Raw genomic sequence first — 17,544 nt, 5'->3', positions numbered from 1 at the left:
TACAATCTGTAAATCTTGCAGGGATATTAAGATCAGCGAAGGAATGTCTGTAAAGTGCTTTGAACTCCGAGAGTTAGACATTAAGTAAATACCCGGTGTTATTAGAACTCTACTGGGGCAATAGAATGTTCAAAATGGGACTTTATTATAAATACTCTCTGAAGTTTGCCAAGAATAAATTGAATGGGCAAAGACAACATACTTGGCTGTAACTTAACCCAAGCTTGGCACCAGGCTGCATGAATAGGGAGCTCTGGAGAGAACATGAAAGGCTTCTATTATTTGAGCCAACTGTTTGGCTAAATTTCCACATCTTCCATTTAGTTGTTCTACTCTTTAAATTGCTGCCTTATAGAGGCAAGCAAAAGAACAAAATAAAAATAAAGGTCCATTAGCCTGTTTGCATCTTCCTGCAATTAATATGACTGAATGTAAATTGGTTTAAAGATCCCCAAATCACCCCCATACCCAGTGTCTGAAATGGACAGAAACCAGGCTTCCCTTCTCGGAGTTCCCGCAGCAAAACGACAACCATGAACCGCCTGTGGTCGGAACTTTTTTCTCTGAGCTGATCTCTGCCTACAGTCCAATTAGATATATGTCAAAGTCCACACACATAAAGAAATCATGATTTTCCTTGCGATAGAAGGAAGTTTCAAATTGCAAATTCAAAACTTTTGCATTGCCCCAAAGCATGCATTATGATTTAGAGCTTTCATAAGGACACAACAGGCAGCATTTCCCATAACTCAGCAGCCAGTGTTTGGTCTATGTCAGGAAATCGGTCAGGGGAGATAGCGGGGTGCAGAGAAAATCCCAACCAATCTCGTGGCTGGGATTCTGGAGTCTGGTCTTGCTTCTGTCGTGAACTAATTGTGTGGGAGCCTCAAGCCCCTGCCTGCACCTCAGGCTCCTTATCTGTAAGATGACAGCACAGATCCCATGAACCCACTTCTTCAAATCACCACTTTTCTCCAAAGCATGCCAAGTGAGAATGCAGCCAAAAGCGTGCATTCCTGGAAGGAAATAGCCCCAAATTAAGGCCTGAGCCCTCACTCATCCCCAAGAAGAAATGTTTTGGAACAACATGATTTAATCAAACCGATGCCTCAGCCTTTTCTCCATCACCTGCTTACAGGAAAAAGAAAATGACTTTATGCTCCCAAAATGCCGTTGGCTGTTTCCAGCAGCAAACCTCAGTCCCTGTGTGTCCTGTGTTTAAACTCAGCACGGACTTAATTCTTCAGTCCAAATAAATACTTGGAGGTATGTTTCCAGATATGCTTACCAGGAGACTAAATCCCCCTGACGGATGGCAGTGAAAATAGGAGTCACGTGTTTTCTGGATGAGTAAATGGAGGGGATAAAAATAAAATAAAAATAGGAGGTGATTTCCACAAAGCACACATTCAGGGTTCTGTCTTGACCATATGCTTTCAGCAAATGAGAAGACCGTCTTAATGCTCTAGCTCATCTTAGGATGGGAACAACATGCCCGCCAACATGGCCGAGAGGAAAATGTGGGGCTTGGAGTCAGGCCCACAACCAGATCTGTGGTGCACCCACTAGCTTTCCCTGAGCACACTGTGCTCCCAGCTCGTGGCCTCTGCACTGGGGTGGCCAGGACAGCAAATCTGAGTGTGGGTCACTGTGGAGATTGGCTACAGTGTTTGGACAGGTTCAAGCCTCGGACTGAGGAGAGGGCACTGTCCTCTCATTGCCATGTGCAAGTCCCAGCTTGGAGGGCAGAGTCCTCCCAGCACAATTATAGCCAAGAGCTATAGTTGTAAGCTTGAACCTATGGTCCGAATACATGGCCCTATGTGCCTGAGTGATGTGGGCTTGATGGAGTTCAGGTGCATGTAATTGAGTAGGATTGAAACCCACGAGAATGTAGTAAACATCTTGACCACACCCTTACTTTGCCTCGTGGAATCTGGCGATAAAATAAAGACACGGCTTGTAGTCCGTGGCACTGTCTCTCTCCATCAGAGAGGGCAGTGTCCCACCCAGCCTCAGCTTTATTCTCTTGTCTGTCTTTTCTAATCCTTCACCACCCCCACTCAGGTCACACTACCAGGCTCCGGAACGGGGGACAGTCTGCTCTCTGAAGTCAGCACACTCGCACAGTCCGACAAACATTGAATGCCTATTTAAGAAACTACTGGTTCACCTGGCCATGAACTTCAGCCACTGGATTTGCATCAGAAGAGAGCTCTGCTTTCAGGAGGCATCAGCCTCACGCTGGAGGGGCAAGGAAGAGGGCCCAGTCCCACCCAGGGTTTCAATGAGTGAGAGAACTCTCCAAATGCCCGGGACCTGCCAGAGGTCCCCCAGGGGGAGCAGCACCCTGCTCTCCTGACTTCCCTAGGCAGCCACCCCCAAACCCGTCCCAGCAGCTCATGAAGCAGGGGTTATCGTGGGGACCGGTGGTGATCATACTCTCAAGCACTGACCACCAGGCCCTCCCTGAAGGGGCCTCGGACGAATGTCAGCTGCTTCTCTTTTTGAGGTGCAGGTTTCCACCTGCCCTCTGTGTCCCATCATTGCACCTGTGGGGCTTCCCAGCCACCTGGGCAGTGATTGCAGATGACTGGGAAGTCCTGCTCTTCAGCATGTTGGCTAGTGTGTCACCTGGAGCTCATGGCACCCCCACAGCTTGTCGCTGGATAACTAATCAGGTTGCCTCAAGGATGTGGCACAATAAACAGTGATAACCATGAAGTACCAGGAACATGTTGTTTAGTGTTATTTGCCTGCATGAACTCAGCCTGTGACAGCACCCTGTCCTCCTGATGTCCCCCACCCCCAGGACAGGGCCCATGCCCCTCATTGCTCCAGGCGGTCCCAGTGTGGCTGCTCTTCCCCTTCCACAGCCTGGCACAGGGGCCTCCGTGGGCACTGGTGTCCCAGCCAAGGTGTGGTGACGTCTAGCCCATATCTGAATGTCTGAGGAATGTGACAATAAAACAGGATGGTTCCCCCTTTGGAAGGGCGGTGGGATGAGGCAGGTATACAGCTGACAGCCACGCGCACACTGCACACTCAAATGTGCACAATCATGTGTGTACACGTCACACACAGGTGCACACACCCAAGTACTCACACACTCATGCACACACTCCAACAAGTACACATCATGCTTGCATGTACTCCCACACTCGTACATTCACTCACTCATACCCATTTGCGCACACACATGTGCACATCTGCACACCCAGGTAAACATGGAACTGCTTGGGCTGTGAAGTGAAATGACATAAAGAAAAATGATGGGGAGGGAATCCAGATGAGTGACACCACTGGGTGTGCTCGGGTCAGAAGTTCACCCATCGTCTTCTGGGTGAGCCTGCTGTCCAAGTGCTCCTTGGTATGGCTCCAGCCCACCTATCATGGGCGTCATTGCTGCTGACACAAACATTCTTTTCAGATCTGGAGGCTGCAAATGCAGCGAAGCCCAAACAAAATTCTCCAAGTGTCCCTGGGACGCTCACAGCTCCTCAGCCACTCAGCAAGTGCGTTCTCACGGGCGGAGCTCCACCTCCACCCAGACAGGGGCTCAGATGGCACAGGTGTCGGTCCTCCTACCCAGGTGCCCGGGTCTGGAGGTCTGGTGTGGTGGTGCTGGCTGGGTCCCCCCACCCTTGACCCAGAGAAGCAGGACAGATGCCTATCCTGAGGCCATGAAGGAGGATGTGCTAAGAGGAACAGGGAATTAGACAGGGCATTCACTCTGGCCCAGACGTGTCCTATGTCATGAAGACCCCCACCCTCCATATGGGCCACCAGATCTGTGGGAAGGACAGTGTCCAGCACTGTGAAGCCATCAGCGTCTCCATGACATGATGGCATTCCCAGCTGGCCAGAGGACTCCTGCTCCCTGATAAGGAAATGACTGGGAGGTGTTGATGCTGGTGTAAGGAATCTGCCATGCGTCCAGGCTCAGATGCATGACAAGGCCCAGGAGACGGCCAGCCCGTGGAGACACCAGGTAACACATTTCTGCGAGTCAGGCTCAGCACCGAGCTCTGGAAGCCTCACCAGCTGTAAAGGTGGGGGCTCCACACAAAGTGGGGGCAGTGTCCCTGTCTCTCTAGCTGACCATTTGGATTCATCTTTGAAGAGAGATTGCTACTCAGGGTGGGGGGGGGGGGGAATAATACTAAAACACTCAAACACGCAGTGTGCAAGGGAAAGCCAAACCCTCCTCCAGCACAGCGTGTGGGAGACATCCGGGCACTAAACTCCCAGGATGGGGGTGTGGGTAGGGAATGGCAGGGCTGCCTCTGGGCAGCGGATTTGTAATTCAGAAGATTGTCAGGACCGGGATGAGGAGAAACCACTGTTCCCTTCACCCCAGCCCATCCTTGGGATCAATAGTGGCCACAAGTAGAACCCATGTGGTCCTGATGCCTGGGGCCTCTCAAGGCATGTACAGGGGACACCTCTGTGCAGGGGGGCACCATGGCAAAATTTGCCCCATCACAGACAGTAGGAGCCACTCTTGCCTCAACTCCTTCAAAAACCCAGAGGACTGTCAGCAACCTAATCACAAGATTCCATGGGGCATCATCTTAGCTCCTGTTCCGGCTGTAGCAAATGACCACAGAGCGGCTCAAATCAACACGAATTTCCTATCTCACAGCTCTGGAGGCTGGACGTCTGAGAAGGGTCTCACCTGGCCACAGACAAGGAGTGGGCAGGGCTGCCTTTCTTCACAGGCTCTGGGCCTATTCCCAGGGAGCCACACTAGGACACAGAAGTCCTGCCTACAGGAGTTTTCACTGTAGTGAAGACCCCGCCCCCCAGCAAATGCAATCACAGGTTACATTGTACAGGGTCGCTGAGCTCCAGAACCAGCTGGGGTCAGTCTCTAAGGTCAAACAGGACGTAGTCGATTAAATCCAAGGCCCCTTCATCAGGTGTTCACCATGCGTCAGTGCTAGGACAGGCACTCAGAATGAGAGAATAAATGGGTTGCCGCCTGCCCTAAAGGAGCCGATGGCTGGTAGGGATGTATTTTATCAGTGGCTGGAGTTTGGCCACTGTCCAAGGTTTCTCCCTGGTGGGTGGGTGGGCAGGTGGGAAGAGAACAGTTTTCAACACTGCAAATCTGTGGACAAATGACTCAGCTTCTTAAAACTCCACCCACTCAGCAGCAAAGTGGAGACCGGCACGCCACCTGGCAGGGTGTAGCGAGGACAGGGAAGTAGGCATGTGAGTGCCTCGCTTGGTGCCTGTCCAGAGCCAAGCTGAGTAGGCGGTGCCACGTGGTCACTGGGGTGGTGCTGGATTTCCACAGAGGCCAGGTCAGAGCAGCTCAAGTCTGCATCCCAGTCTCTGCCTTTGACTTTCTCTCCCCGCTTTGAGCTCGCAGAGGCACCCACACCCTCCTCCCCATCGCTCAGGACCCATCCTTTAACTTAAAGGAAAAGTGGCGCTTCCTTAGAAAACCATCCGAGGACAGTCCTGTGGCCCCTGAAGGAGTCATCCTCCCTTCTGAAACCAGCACCGCCATCCGCAGCACAGAGAGCTCGGTCCTACTTCGGCTTGGCCAGTTTTAGCTGTGTGACCTCAAACCGCTCACTCACCCTCTCTGGTCATCACCTATCATCTCAGACACTGGCCCAGTCAGGTCTCCAAACGTATTTTTCTTTCTTTACAGTGGAACCTTTCCCGCTGAGATCCTACGATACAGAAGTCCAGTGGGTGGAACAGTCAGAGCAGGGGCAGGGCCAGGGCCACGGGGTCCTGGTGACCCCTCAGCTCCCTCACAAAACCCTCAAAGTGAAGTGCAGGCCCAGGTGGAAAGGCTCCCACCCAAGAGGAGCTGGAGGCCCCTGGGGCTCTAGGCCCCGTTGAGTGAGCCTCTGCCCTCGAGACTCATAGTCTGTCCTGTTGGGTTTTTTCTGTCTTTAAATTAGGATTCCGTGTGGTTTGTAGACAGTGTGTGAGTGTATATATATCCAGGGCCGTGTAAAAGGCCTTGGCCGCCTCCCTCCATCTCCTGTTCCTCGTGGCCATCACTCACTTGTCACCGCAGATACAGCCGGAGGCAGCTGGTCTCCAGGTTTTCTCAGCTCAGACCAAAGGCCGGCGGGGCCCTGGCTCTCCATCATCCATGATCACTATCCCGCTACTGTGTGTGGTCCAAAACCCCCGTGATTCACCCAGAAACCACGCTCACTGATAGACCAATTAAATTGTTGTAACTTGTTCCAATTACTTAACAAAGCTTGTAGGGTGTTTAAGAACCCCTCTGATAAAAGCAGCATTATTAATGTAAAACATCATTATTATACCAACAGCCACCATTGTGCCAAATTCCCGCGCCCCACCCCTCGGAAGCCTGGTGAGCTCTGGCCCCTGTGCTGCGGGGGAGGCTGCGGAGCTAACACCGCCCAGGGAGCAGGGCAGTGGCTGAGGGCCGGAGGGGAAGGGGGGCGGGGCAGTGCTCCAGCGGGACACTGTGCCCCAGTTTCCCGCAGTCCAAGGAGGCTGCTAAATGTCAGCCACGTGCCTTGGTGATTAGGGCTGCGGTTTGGGCAGTCTTTCAAAGGCGCCCCCAAGAGACACTCCAACCCTCTCAGCCCAGCGAGGATGCTCCCTGCTTTTATTGCCGGGCAATCCAGAGTTTCTGGGAGAGCAAATGCTGTTTATAAGCCATTTACGCACACACATTCCCCACTGCAGTCCTAAACTTTAAAATGATGCTTGGCCTTTTCTTTTTCCAATTCAGGCAGGATGCACAGTCTGGCGGTGAGAGCCTGCCTACCCGACGGGACACAGAGACCATGCAGGGGGGTGGGGGACGGGGTAGTGCCAGGGAGACTTCATTCGTGGCCTTCATTCGTCTCGCAGGCTGGCTTCCTGGAACCTCATCCCTCTCTGACCCACCTCTCCCTCAGCTCAGCGTGAAGTTTGCTGGGGCCAAAAACTCAGCTGCAGGAAACACGAGGCAGGAGCTGAAGACACAAGGCAGGAGCTGGAGACATAGTAAATGAAGCATATGAAGGGAACCTCGGGGTTTCCTTGACTGTGTTGCAGGGGCTCAGAAAATTTCATTCTGGGAGCCCAACGCCCTGGATGCAAAGCCAAGGAGATAATTCCCACTTTGCCGTCCTGCGGCCTCTCAAAAACATCTTTTTAGCTTGATTTTTTGATACAGGTCAGATCAGCTGCTGGGATTAAAATGACAGCTTTTAAACATGTTCCTGTTTTTATTCCTAAAACTTTCCCACCTGGACCTTCCCTGCGAGAGCCACACGTGTCTGCGTGTGGAGACTGAGTGAGAACCAGCTTCGTCACCTCCTGCCCCTCGGCCCTCCTGCTGTCCCGGAGTTATCTGTCTCTGTCTTAGAGGCCTGGCCACTCTCAGCACAGGAAAGCGACCCAGAGAGAAAAGCGTCTCGGTCCAGAACTCGAGAACCGGGTGTGAGTGAGAGATCCCGGCTGCACAGGCTCCTGATAAACGAGCCCCCGCAGTCCCTGCCCACCCCCAAGCCTTTGCGTGGTCCAGAGCATTTCAGAAATCACCATTTTGCTGCCTGGCTCACTAGTGGTGGAGGAGGGCTCTGTGTTCAGCTGTCGTCCGTTCCAGACCAGACAGGGGTGTGCTGGCGGGCACGTGTCAGCAACGTCATGGGTGGCTGTGGAGGGACAGCCCTGTCTGTGGCACTGGCCAGTTTCCATCCTTAAATAAACACCTGCGCATCGGCCAACTTCACGGTGGCGACGTGAAGTCGAGTAGCTCTGCCGATATCTGAGCACGGAGCACGCAGCCCTCGCTGGCAGGGGCAAGCCGCCGCTGGCACCCGGGCCGAGTCTCCTCTGCGCCACGCCCCCTGCCACAGCCCGAAGCACCTTATTTACTCTTGTCTCATCAATGCCAACGGGCTAAGAACGTTTCTGGCACGGGAACCAGACACTCTGGCTCTGAAAAAGGCAAAGGGGGGTTTGAGCACATTGGAGTTTGTTTTTTTAAAATAAGAGACAGAGTAGCTGCAAAGTAGGGCAGGAGACGTAATGCTCCTCGCCGTGATCCCCAGGGCGCACACTGTGCCCAGCATCAGACACAGCCAGATTTTATCGCAGAAGAGGGGGCGCGGGCTTATTTTTCTTCAGCCCCTCCCAGCCTTGATGATGAGGCCAATCTTTACTGCATGTCAGGGTTGCTTTTACCCATTACTTTTCTTTATTACAGTTGAATCGTGATAACGTCTCCAAAAACCACTGATTCCGCTTTCCCTACCTTCAAGAAATGATTTTTATAATCTTAGATTTATCTTTAGTGGCAGGGAGAACAAAAATAGAGTGGTTTCACAGCTTGACTTGGAACGTTAGGGAACGTTAGGGCCACTGCTTTCTGGTTTTAAAATAAACGACCCCTTTGCCTGAAATGGTGGCCTCAGGGTTACGGTGATGCCTACTCCCCTCGGACGCCCCAGGGCCAAGGGGGAAGCTGAGGAAACGGGAACTCCAGGACTAACCATCGGGAGGAGAAACTCCGTAGTAACAGAGAAAGGCTAGGGAAAGACCTTTCATAAAACACATCAAAAGACTGAACATCAACATCCCCAAATCACCTGGAAGCCCCCTCCCCACTCATGCTGCCCCCTCTTGTCCGTTGCAGGTGGGAAACAGCTAAAGGGAGTGGAAAAGGAACAGGAAAAACGCCCATTCATTCTTCGGGATTTCCAGGAGCCAATGCGTGCTTTTATCTTGATGACCAACAAGCTGGGTTCATTTCAGTTCGTCTCCCAGAGATGCACTCAGAGCTCACTGTGGGCCTCCCTCTTAAGCAAACTCACGCAGTTCTTACAACTTGGAACCAGTCCGGGTCACTCTGTGATTTGCTAGACGTGTCCGCTGTTGCTCATACTTTCAGTACAAAGGCTGCGCGAGAGCCAAGCGGCAAGGCGGTGCCAAGACTCCATCCCGCTAATGTGCTGGGAGAGGTCAGCAGGCTGCGGAGTTCAGTTCCATCGCCCGGTAATCATTCTCGTCTAGAGTAACCCCAGGCTCCCTGAGACAGGCCGTAAAGCCATCGACATCTGACTGTTCAGGAAGGTTAACCTGAGAGCACTGATTACAGCCACGGAGTTGACACACGCAATTAGGCTGGGAAAGCTCTCCAAGTAAAACTGAAGACAGAATCTTATAGAAACAGATGTTTATCTGACGAATGCTGTTGGGCAAATGCCATGTGGCTGTGTTGGTGACATGCTCGGGTGTGGGACATCCTCGAGCTCTCTTGCTGGATTGTAACTCAGAGGTCTCTGCTCACCTGGGACCCGCCAAAGGGGGCACGAGAGCTCATGCCCTCCTGGTGCCCCGTTCCTCACACCTGTTTGGCAGCCTTGGACTTACATGAGGCGAGAGACAGAATGGAGTCTCCCCCAAAAGGAATGTGGCAAGGGCACGTTGTCACAGAGCAGAGAGGCAGCCACCGTGATATCAGAGCGACATGGCGGTCGCTCCGTGGCCCCAACCGAAATGCCTGGTTCTGCCAGACAATTAGAGGAGCGCCCCCCGGGGGAGGGCCCCTCAGCTGGGGGCGTGGGATAAGCCAGAGGAGGCAGCGTCCAAGAGACTGAGTCAGTGGCCCCTTATCTTCTCACAGAGAGAGGAAAAGGAAGGGCGGGTGAGTGATAACCAAGGTAACCTCAGAGGGCGGCCCTGCCCCTCCCACCACAACCAGGGTGTTTTCCTTCCCGGTCACAGTGGGCAAATTCTCCACCCAGCTCAGCACAGGAGACCCACCTCCCACCGGGGCACCTTGCCCTGGTCATGCTGCTCTGTTCATGTATCCAGAGCAACGTGACCAGGAGCACCCGTCTGTGCACGTGGCCCTGGTATCCTTGAGAACTGGACACCAGGCTCCCTTCCTGTTCTGATTGATCATCTTCCTCGTCCTGCATATCACAGGTAATGGAAGTCCAGAATATTGGCATGAAGTAGGGCCCTTGTGAATGCCCCCCCATACTCTCCCAACTCCCTCCGGCATTCCATTCCTGCCTTACTAACTCACCGTCCATGAGCCCATCTCTATGGACTCATCCCATGGCCACACCATCACTAGGTCCTACCAATTCTAATCCCACAATGTCCACCCTTGCCCATCTCCTGCGCCGCTGCCCTGCTCCGGGCCCCTACAGCAATCTCCTGCTCAGGCTCTCCCTTCCCGTTCTTACCCGACTCCACAAGTGACAGCCAGAATCATCCGTTTACATTCTTAGTCAATCAAGTCATCTCCCTGCCAAAATCCTTTTATGGCTTCCTACCGCCTTTGGAGCCAATCCAAACCCCCCCGCATGCCTCAAAGACCCCGCGTGATTGAACATAATGAAAAGTAGGACAATTAAGAACAGAGACCCCATTAAAGATGTGGAGGAGTAGACGTGAGCTTATTATCACAAGTTAATAGGAAACTTAGCTATGAGTTTCCTAAAAGCCCGTCAAAAGTGAAATACTTTGGTACACGATTATTTTTTAAACCAAAGTTCCCACACAGATGCATCTAGAGACAGCTCCTGACATTAAACCTAAAGCCTTAACCCAACCTTGTCTAAGGATGGAAAACCCACTCGCTGGAGAGGTGTGGTAATGCATTTCTCTCTGCAAGTCCAAGGGCTCACCATGGACTAGTACGGGCTCAAACAAGACGCAGTGGCATGTGAATGTGCTTTGTAAACTGAGAAGTGTCCCAACCAGCCTTAGGTCATGTGAACTGGAAGGTGGGTTCCATTTCCATGCTGTTTCCACAGCTGAATGGAGACATTTTGGGGGCAAACCTGAGGTCATGTGACCGAGGTATTCTGCTCCTCGATGACCCAGAGCGTTTGGCGTGTGTATTCTAAAAGAAAGAATAGACAGTTTATCTCTCGCCTCGCCCCTTCCCCCCTGAGCAATGCATGCTGCCGACAGAGGGGCAAGCGCTGGAGTTTCGGGCAGGAGGTGGAGAAGCAGCCTCTTCTGTGGTGAGATTTCAGACTACACTGTGGCACTGGATGGATTTAGTTCTTTAGGGATAACTAACCGTTCATCCTCCCTCCGAGCCAGGAGGAACCTCCGGGTAGTGATAAAGTAGCTGTTTATTGCTCTGGGCATGAACACAAGTCGAGAGCCCTGTCGATGGTGAGTAGTCAGTCGTGTGACGGATCCAAGGGAAGGGCCCTATTTCAACGCTGTTGGGAGGTGGTGGCGGGTGCACCCCCAGCAACACAGAGCCGCTGGGTGGGGCCGAACCTGCCTCTTTCTTCACCTCCTGACTCTCCCCCCTTCTTTCCTCTCCCCGCTTCCTTCCTCTTCCCCTGCATCCTTCAAGTGCTTTCCTGGAGGGAACCAATGGGGGCCTCACTCCTCACCTGCCCAAAGCAGGTGCCCCAGATATAATGGTGAAATTGGTAGATGTTGAGGCCCTTTGGAAGGTCTCCCACCCCTCTCCCCACCTACACGCCAACATCCACAGTGAATACCGCGGCCAGGGTTCTGTGCCCATCGACAATGGTTCCAAAACTGTTTCATAAGAACCAAAACGTATTTAGCTCATCTGACAACTAGGCAAATTCGCCTTTGGTAAACAGAAATAAATTTTGAGATCCAAACATCCCCAGTTGTGAAACAGCTCACCTAAAATTCTCACTAAGTTCAGGTTGCGGGCTTTCTCAAATAGCGACAACTGAAATGCAATCTGAGACCATCAGAAACAGACAAAGGAAGCAACACGCTGGGGATAGTCACTTCTACCTAAGCTACTGCTAAAAACACTATCCTAAGATTATAATTCTAGCGAACTTCCCTGTGAGCGTTGTATAATCATTGAACTCTAGCAGCAAAATCAAGTAAGAGAAAATTCAATATTATTTCAGAAGAGAGACAAAAATTTACTATTCCTGGGTCCATATAACATATTGTTAAATAGCAATAACAAAAATACTGTTGTACCACCTAGGAATCAAATAAGATGGAAACAATTTAAAAGACCACATTCACCTGATGTATATTTATTGATAGAACACCATCCTAACAATTATTCTATCAAGTCCTCATGTAGATGTCGTATAATTATTTAAGTAATAGCAATAAGAACCAAAATAGGAGATTTTTAAAATTATTTCAGAAGAAAGACCAAATAATATGTTTGCCATCTTTTTGGATGATTTTAGTTGACTTGTTCACAATTAAGGTACTGTAACTACACTCTCTACAAAAATATATATAATGGAATCAGTTCATTTGTGAGTCACATTTAAATAATCTGCAACTGTAAAACTTGATCCAAGAATAATAAAATCCTATCAAGTTTCCATTTGAGCCAATAAAAACTAACAGCAGGTAAAAGGAAAAAAATCAAATTATTTCAGCAGAGCGAGAACTGCTTGTTATGGCTCTGGATTCTCAGAACCAGCCTCCTGGGAAGGTGGGGGCAACATGGAGCAGACACACTTCTGCCTGCAGGCTGTGTGGACAGCGCTCTGTGTAGGTGCGTCTCTGCACCTTAGTTGGGGAGGGCTGGGTCAGGGCGCTCTTCTCCCTTCGTGGCGGGACTCCTGGGCAGTTCCTTCCTCCCGTTTTGGAATCTGGGAAAGGACAGCGCACTCTCTCCAGGAGCTGGTCCTGGAACTCCTGGAACCTCCGCCCAAGGGACAAGGGGACGAGGTGAGGATAGAGCCCAGAAGGTTGGATCAAAAGCCAGTCCCTCCTTCCTGTGCTCAGTGAGTGGCTGACTCCTGGGGATGGGCCGACATGGCAGGAGCTCTTGCCCCAAGCCCTGGACCCCGCAATTCCACCCAGCATGGCCCAGTGCTCCTGCTTCCTCAGGGCCTGGTCATCCTCCAGGGTGTCTGCCAGATGCCCCTCCCGCAGCAGCAGGGACCTAAGGATTCTCTGGAAACCTTTAAAATTCTTCCTCAGTCCTTTCTGTCTCAGATAAACACTGTCATTTCTTAAGTTGAGTGGGTGTCTCTCGGCCAAAAGAGCACTCAACTCGTTATCATGAGCTTTTCTCTCCTAGAAAGTAAGCTGCCTTGGATAATAGCCAGGGATTCTTTTGAAATTTTCTGGGAGAACTTTGGCTTGTATTTTATAGGGGTCAGAAGCATCAAACCTCCACACATGTGACCCACCTTGTCCTGGGCTTGGGGAGCCACTCCTGCGCTATGACAGGGTCAACACTCTCATAAACAAGACACTTGGCAAACACGCTTTCTGTCCTTGATGTAGGTCGGAGGATGTGCCGTTTCCCCAGGGGCCACGGCCTCCCCACCCTGACTGAGGTTTTCTGGCTGTGACAAAGCTTTCCCAAGGCACAGACTTTTCATGCAATCGTTAGGAACATGGATCATTTCAGCTGCTTCCGTTAATTAGTGCACATTCAGATTCTCCCTTCACCTGCAATTCTTACATCGGTACTTACCAGTAACTCAGCAGCAGCCATCGCATCCCAGAAGCTGTCTGCACCACCGTCCACGCAGTCCGTCTCCATTCAGTTCTGTGTGGATAGCTTGAGGGAGATCTGCCCTTAGAAGCTCCGCAACTTCTTCCTTCAGCTCCAGTGCACCAGCAGGAGCACTTTGCAAACAAACTTGCAACCTCGTGTCAAGCACAGGTTCTTAGATATGAATGTGAATGCTCAATCCTAAAAGAAAAAAAAATGGGTCAACCAGACACAGTCAACATTTTACAACATTTGTTCTGCAACAGAAAATGAGAAAATAGACCACCTACTAAGAAAAAAAATATTTACAAATTGTATAACTGACAATGAACTTCAGGATCTATAAACAACTGTCAAAGATCAACAATAGACAAAACCCAATTAACAAAAACAAAATTAGAACAGACTCTTCACCAAAGAAGATACACAGATGCAAATAAGCACATGGAAAGATAGATGCTCAAAGATTACTTAAGAACAGGCAGATGAAAACCAATGAGATACACATGCTGACGAGAATGATTTAAAATCTTTAGCTGGCAGCACCAAGTGTCTACACGAATGCGGAATAACGGGCGCTCTCCTGCATCGCTAAAGGAACACAAGCTAGGGCCACTGTCAAAGACAGTTTGATGGTATGTATGTTCACACACAAAAAACTTGTACATGAGTGTTGATAGCACCTCTCTTCTAATTTAAAAAAAATCAAAGTTTCCCTCTAATGGGGTGGATGAACAACTGTGGCACATACACAGCAGGGGGTGCAGTCCAGCAGTGAAAGGGACCCACTATTGAAACACACAACACGCACATCTCAAACACTCTGAAGGGGACGAAGCCAGACTCAAAGCTGCCTGTGGTGCTATCCCATCTATTTTACCTTCTGGCAAAGGCCCACTCTAGGACAGAGAACAGATCTGTGTGGTTGCAAAGGGCAGCTCAAGGGGCTTCGGGGAGGGGGTGACACTGCCCATGCCTGATTGCAACAGCAAGTACATGACTACACATTTGCCGCATTCGTAGAACCGCACACCAAAAGGGTGCACTCTACTTGTATAAACTAAAGAGCAACCGTGACACGGGAAGGGGGCCCACTGCATGGTGACAGCTGGAAGCTAGGCTTTGGCGGTGAGCATGATATGGTATATGCAGATGTCCAATTATAATATTGTACACCTGAAACTTATTTAATGTGACAAATCAAAGTTACCTCAATAACAAAATTCTACTACCAGAAAACCTTGAAAAGTCTGTGTGCATTGTAAGCATGCATTCACCTAGGCCTCGCCCCATGTTTATTGGTGCCTGTTCTGTGATGCAGACGTCTCTGGATCGGTACAGGGGCAAACGAGGTCCATCCAGTCTCCCCTCTCTAAACTCATAGTGCAAGGTTGGCAGACGAGAGCCAAGGGCCAAATCTGCCCACCAGTTATCTTGTAAATAAAGTTTTATTGGAACCAACCAGGCCCATTCGTCTACATATGATCTATGGCAAGAGTTTAGTTGTCACAGAGACCAATGGCCCACAAAACCTAAAAAGTACTTACAGCCCTTTACAAAAAATGCTTGCCCACCCCTCATGTGGTGGGTCTCCAACTTTATTTTGCCTGAATATCTTTTCGGAGCCTGTTAGACTCAAATTCTACCCAGAGAATTTCTAATTGAGTGGGTCTGGAGCAAGCCCAACAGTCTGAAGACTTCTAGATGGCTCTAAAGCAAATAGTCCTGGACCACACTTGGAAAAGGCTGTTTAAGAAGTCCAGTCATTGAGCAAAGAATTGCAATTGAGTGAATCTTGTTTGCAGGGTTCAACTGTAATTCATGCATTAAACTCAAGTTTGACAGTCCGGCCCTTTTAGAAGTTGCTTCAACTATTTGAAGGTGGCATCCTCTGGGTAAAACAATATTTTGAAAACAGATGTTTCTGAAGAATTATGGGCACGGGGTTATTGTAGTCACCTTATCTCCCATTACAAATACATATAAAACTATTCAAGAATTTGGTCATAAAACCACACATTATTTTAGGTTTCAGCCCTAGTCCAGCCAGCCAAGGTTCACAAGCAAGGCCAGCCAGACCCTCTGCTGGGAGAATAATAGCTGTGTGTCCATGTGTAAATCCCAACAGTGGGCATGGGGGAGGGCACGCTGGGAGACCTGGAGGCACTTGGGGCGGGGGAGAGGGGTGGGATGGGGGCACTTGCCAGCAAGGCTCACTTGCAGAACTACCTCCCGCTGCCAGAATGTTCCCTTTGTCCCTCTTCATCCAAACGTGCCCTGCTCCCCTCCTCTTCTTTCAGAGCGTGAAGGCCGGCCGCTAGCTGGGCCCTGGGGTCCCCACACACTTCCAGAATGCAACCCAGAATTCATGATCAGAGCCGACCAGGGACCACCTTCAGGGAGTGCAGGAAGTTGATGTGAAATAGTTACTAAACATAGCTGAGTTTCCTAAAAACCAGAGTGAAAAATTAAATAAACAAATCAGAAACTACCAATATTAGCAAAATGCCCTGGCCATGGGTTGAGGTGAGTCAGAGAAGTGGGGGGACCGGAGGAGGGTCTGTGTCACTGGGTCTGCTCCTCATCCTGTCTCCCACAGTCACCCCAGGGGGATCAGCCATGAGCTCATGTCCGCTTGCCTCAAAGGACAACTTTGGTTGTTGCTTTCAGGACTCTGCGGTCAGCCCAAAGCAATCCAGTGAATTCCACCAACTTTAGGGTCCTAATAATAACTATTCTAGAACATGACAAGCTGGGAATATAATTGCTTTAATTAGTAATTAAATGACATCACCACTGGGAAGATTTTATTTTGAGAGCAAAGCTACCCAAGATGCAAAATTGAATTATTTTTGGTCTCTGCCAGGGTCTCCTTGAGGCTGACAGTTCTGAGGTCTCTCTGAACATATGAACTACGTCTAACACATAAACACAAACTTTTAAAATTCTATTTAGTTTCCAAATATACTGAGCTTGAACTCTACATGTGATACCAAGATGGCTCTGTGCTATAACTAGTAATGAATCATTGTCTGTCTTCTTTGCATTATTTTCTTTCTGGTTATTAATTGACAAAATTAGTGTGTTCAACAGGTGTCCCATCTGGGCTTTCTCCTCAGAGCCCAGGGCAGGAGCATTCCACCGTGATGGACGGGCCGGGATGAGACGAGGGAATGCGTTTCATGTGCAGAAAATCAGAACATAGACTTCTGACTGGAATGAGAAGAATCCCACTGGACGGCACAGTGGGGGCACAGTGAGGCTCACACTGATTTATCCAGACGAAAACAAACCCCATGCATTATTACAAAGAAGATAAACAAGGGAGAACGCCAGGGTCCTCCTCTCAATTAATGGGTAAGGTAGGAGTCGCCGTGAAGACAAAAAAGAGATAGTCACGGGCTACCTGGGCCCTCGTGGAGTCGTGAGTTACCTACCCAGTGACGTTTCCTCAGAAGTATTTCTTTCCTATGGGACTGTCCAGCTTAAAAGAAAGGAAAGGGCCACATCAGGAATGCCGAGCTCTCTAGGCTAAGAGAAAACTCGTGACGAAGGGTGTAGTCAGTGTAGCTCTGGACACTATAGCTATGTCCTAGGTCACATTAATAGTCACGGTGGAAGTTACACAGAATAAATTCAGATTTTTTTACTCTCAGAAAATGTTCCTAACATATCATCAGCAGCACTAATGTGCTGAATGCCTTCGGTGAGAAAAGGAAAACTGGCATCAGCCGAGGCCATACAATAACCAACATCTCAAAGTCATTCAGGAGATCAAGTGGCCAGAAATGTGCCTCCCAGGGCTGTAGGCGCCAGTGACAGCGGCCGGCGGGCCTGGGAGCGTCAGGACACAGGAACCCAGGAGGTATCAAGTGCCTCCTAAGTGACCCTCGGTGACCCGCACCTGGGCTCCTCGGGGAAGGGCCCGAGAGGAGCTGCTTGAGATGCTGCGCAGGGCACAGGTCGGTGCTCCATATAGGTCTTCTGAGGCAGCTCACTGTTTGGACTGCGGAATTTTAAAGTGATGAAACCATAGAAGAAACAAGATCCAAAATCCAAGGGATTCTCGGGAAAGCCAGCGGTGACATGCCAAAGCTGTTTACTCC

Source organism: Myotis nattereri (genome assembly GCF_964212035.1).
Source record: "Myotis nattereri genome assembly, chromosome: 7".
NCBI classification, from domain to species: domain Eukaryota; kingdom Metazoa; phylum Chordata; class Mammalia; order Chiroptera; family Vespertilionidae; genus Myotis; species Myotis nattereri.
Note: the sequence above shows the minus strand (reverse complement) of the source record.